The sequence below is a fragment of the Hyaena hyaena genome, unplaced genomic scaffold, assembly GCF_003009895.1.
Source record: "Hyaena hyaena isolate Hyena2069 unplaced genomic scaffold, ASM300989v1 scaffold_2092, whole genome shotgun sequence".
In the NCBI taxonomy this organism is placed as follows: domain Eukaryota; kingdom Metazoa; phylum Chordata; class Mammalia; order Carnivora; family Hyaenidae; genus Hyaena; species Hyaena hyaena.
The window spans coordinates 1-4892 of NW_024082726.1; positions in this window are offsets into that span (position 1 = coordinate 1).

Genomic DNA, 4892 nt, shown 5'->3' on the forward strand with positions numbered 1-4892 from the left:
CATCTTGCCCTCTCTCTGAATGAATTTTAAAATTACAAATGGGAGTCTATTACTTTGAAGACTTTGTTTATATAAATCTTTTTTCTTTTTCCTTGCTAAATGTAATAAGATGGGAAAATATGAAGTTTTCATCACTGAAATTTGGAATTGATGGATATTTTCTCATATTGAATGGCAGTTTTGTCTTGCTTTTCACTTTCAACACTATGTCTTTTTGGAATATTAAAAAGATAATGTGCGAAGGACAGGATCTCTAATAGGTAACAGACCTAAGTTTGAAAAATAGATGTAGGATATTATGGGCAGGCTGACAGACATGGTCATTTATTGATAGTTGGACATTTCATTGTATAGACACTTAGCTAATAATATTCTTACATAGTTCAGTTCATAACTCCATCTCCCGCACAGGAATATTGTGAGGTGTAATTAAATGTTATCCACACATTACAAATATGTGGTACATATTATAGTATTTATTCCTGAAAAGTTTTGTAAATATTAAATTATATGTTGGGGTGCCTGGGTGGCTCAGTTGGCTCAGCATCCAACTTTGGCTCAGGTCATGATCTCACAATTTGTGAGTTTGGGCTCTGTGTTGGACTCTGTGCTGACAGCTCAGAGCCTGGATCCTGCTTCAGATTCTGTGTCTTCCTCTCTCTGCCCTCCCTCCCCTGCTTACACTTTGTCTCTCTTTCTCTGAAAAATAAATAAACATTAAAAAAATTTAAAAGGTAAATTATATGTTGTTATAACTAGCATGTGTAATATAAAGGAAACTTGATGAATCCTGTTCACCAGATAAAAACACCCTTTCTATAATATAAAGTCATATCCACTTTAACTGTTTCTAAATTTAAAAATCATTAGGCCATTTTTATTAGGTGACTTTTGTGGAATAATCATTTTTTAAATGATTCCCCTCACCCCCCTGAAAAAAAAAACAAAACAAAAACAAAACGCTAACCAAAATTAAGTCAAACAACAAACTGGGAAAAAATGGTTGCAGAAAATATTATCAGAGGTTTGATATTTTTATGTAGCCAAATATCTTAGATTTTTGTGTAGTGTGAGTGACACAAAGTTTAAACTTTTGCTGGAGACATAAAACTACCATTATGATTCTTAATTAGAGGACCATGCTCTAAGAAAAGAAATGTTTCCCTTAGGCCTTCTGAAAGAGGTATGGGGTGGGGTTGTTTGTTCCTGCTCTAAGTAGGCCATAGGTCTTAATGCTTTATTTAGGTTTTCTTTCCCCATCTGTACTAGTTAGACTTAATTTGTTACTTCATATTGTTATTAATGTTTCTATCAGTAGCTGTAACTCACATTTCTTTCTGTTCTTTTTCTATGTACAGTATGTATACATATGTATATGTGTGTATAAACTGTTATTGAATGATTCTTAATTTTTTATGTATTTGGAGCACATTATAATCCACTAGGTTAAATAGCCACTCTAATTCATCAAAGGTAATTAAATTTTTCAAGGATTCCCAAAAAGGAAAATGAAGTTAATTTTAGAGTATCTATGGTTTAAATATTTGTATATTCAATATTTTTAAATTTTTACTGTTCAGTAGAAATTGAATCAAAATGTTGTCTTATGTTTGGTAATCTCTTGCCACCAGGCAAGGGACCATGCCATGATTTACCTGCATGATGGATAAGTGTTATGCCTCACCCCTCTGGAATCATCTGTGTTCAGATGCTGTTTTTACTGCAGGGCTTTCCCCTGGAACCTTCTGGAGATTCTTATTTCTGGTGGCTCTGATGCCTCTATTGTGGGAGGTAATGGGAAATACACAGTACCTGTATCTGAAGCTAGAACAAACATTTCTGCTATTGCTATGGCTTCTCCTGGTTCCTCAGGGGCAGGAAGGAGGATAGAAAGAACTGGTAAATGTGGGAGAGATTGTGACGTTAAGGTCCAGTACATGACTTGGTAATATTTTACTGGATGTGAGAGAATTAGCTGAAATTTTAAGTCATTGTTACTATTTACTGTGTACTCTCATTCTTTTAACAATACCACAAAGAAACCATTCTTCTCATTTTACAAATGAGGAATTGACAACTCATATTCTGTTTCGTTCAAGGTGAGCACAGGTACTATAAACAGATGGAGAAGATGAATTTAACTTTGGATGTGATCCGTTTAAAAGACAAGTATCTTGTTAGGAACTTCAAATAGTAATTTAGAGCAGCAGGTTTGGAGCATGGTAGAGAGGATAGGGCTAAAGAGATCGATTTGGAAAGTCTTATGCCCTGAGGTGATAGTTAATAAAATATTGGAGATTTGCTGGTGATGTATTATGGAGTTGTCCTGGCAGGAGAGCCACTCTATCTGGAGCATAAGTCTTGACTGCCTGGAAGCATTAATTTTGTTCAAGGGAGGTTGCAGAACTTGGACATATGAGGTGGCATTATGGATAGGGTTTTTTCAGCCCTTTCCCACTGTATCACCCTTTTGGTGATGATATGCTCATACTACACAGATTCTAAGGGGAGGAGGATAGGCATACCACTTAGAAGATGCTTTGGAATTTTTAGTTATGCAGTTTGAGACACCTTTCCTGCATTGATTCTGTGACCCTTCCATATGGTTTTGTTTGTTTGAGAGAGAGCAAGAGAGGAGGGGGGAAGGGGAGAGGGAGAGGGAGAGAGAAAATCCCAATCAGGCTCCATGCTCTGCACAGAACCACATGAGGAGTGGCTTGATCTTAAGACGTCACAACCAACCATGAGATCATGACCTGAGCCAAAATCAAGAGTCACATACTTAATCAACTCAGCTACCCAGGCTCTCCAGCCAATGCATTTTTTATAATCACTGTCTTAGATCCATAGAGAAAGAGTAGAGATTGTCACTTTTAATTTCACTTGTAAAGAGATAACCACTTTATTACATCATTAATTGGAGGAAAACATAGTAGAAATATATTAGCCCCTTTAATATTACAAAGCAGAGATTATGAGGAAGTGATTTGCTTGGAATGAATGGTGTTCATTGAAAGGACACAGCAACACTTGTGCTGTGGCCTTAACTGTTCTGGGATCTGTTCCCTTACCTCCAAGGCCCACTGTGGTGTCTCTGCTTCACACTCTGCCACTTGCTTCCTACTTTTTCAGAGTTGGTAGAACATCCTTATTGTTCAGGCTTTGACTTAGGCCTAGGTTTCTTGTTTAGTCAGTAACACTGGTTTGGTGCCAGGCCCAAGATTTGACCACCTAGAAGAAACTGCTTTGGAGCCAAGTTTCTTCTCAGGCAGTAGGGTGGCACTGTCATTAGCAAGCAATTTTGAGGCTTCACAGTCTTTCCAGAAAAAAATTCAAAAATAATTCTTTCTTGAGGTGAAATTTGCCACTATGGTCAGAGAATCATGTGACAGATTTAGGAGTAGTTATTGGAAAGACAGGCTATGTGGGTTATGTGTATTTAAAGAATGTATGATAAGAATCATCAGTAGTGTTTGTTTCTTTGAAACTGTAGGAATATTATTATTCCCATTTCATTATGTACTTTGGGGAAGAGCCACATTTCCACAGGAGATACGGTATTCAAAAGGAAGATATGTCCCTCATGTGTGTTATGGTAGAAAAAGTGTTGAGAAACATGATCTAAGAAGTGTCATTCAACTTGAAGAGGTTAGGAGATGTTTCTAATAACATACTTTTTTATCTACGAGTAATTTTAACAGTTATCTATTCTCTTGTGGTACTTGGTAACCACGGAGTAATTCTCATTTTGAGTATTTGGCAGTTCTGGAACGGGGAAAGAATTAAATGGACAGAGCAATCGAATTTGTACTAGCTTTCTCTTTTCATGACATGCATAATATTTTTCATGAAAATGAAGAAAGTATTCATTTTTGCAAATGCTATCAGTCTTTAACAATCAGAAATTCACTTGGCAAGAGACATGGTGTAGCTCTACAGAATTGTGGTTATTATTACATTGTTTTGTTTACTGTAAACCTGGCTTAATATTGGTAAATATAGTGTAGCAGAAACTGAACTGTTGTGAGCTATCTGGGCATCAGTCCAAGATATCATTAAAAATACTGTCTCAGACTAATTTGAGTTTATGAATAATATTTTGTTAACAGCTCAACTGAAATTGAGCCACATGGTGTAGCTTAAAATTCTGAATTCACAAGATAATGAGAGTAGTACAAGGGTACAGTGCATTCTTAATACTCTATATTTGAATGATAAACTTATATGTAAATTTATGTTAACCTTTAAACTATAAGCACCCCAATGCTTGGAATAAATTGATGTTTTAAAGTTTGCTTAATCCTGTGGTTTGCTGATAATTTGACTCTTTATAAACTAATATGTTATTGGTTTAATAATCAAACCTAAAGACTAAGGAGAGGTTGCCTGAACAAATATTAAAATGGACTTTGAGTACCCATTTTGGCATAGAGATGTGCAAATATCTGGAATTTATGTTAATATTCACCAAAAAAATTGAAGAATATACAGTTGTTGGAAAAGTCCACTTACTTCATTTATTTTAATAATGAGAGATAATAATTAGAATAGGTTATGGAGATTACTAATATTGAGTTACAAATAATCAATTATACTAGGTATAACAAAGGGAATGAGGTTATGATAAGTGACATGATCAAGAAAATATCCCCTTTTAGAGGTTTCTTGTCAAGAAAAGATATATTTGCTTTTTGTGTGTGTGTGTGCTATTTTAATTAGTTTAAGTTGTTTCTGAACAGACATGTATAAACTCCCATTGAATAGCAATGGGAAGAGTTGATTTTCTGTCACTGTTAGTGTGTAAGATATTTTTGTAATGAAAAGGTATGTGCATTATTTAGAGAATGAATTTTGAATTCACATCTTCTCCTTAAATATTTTATTTATTTTCC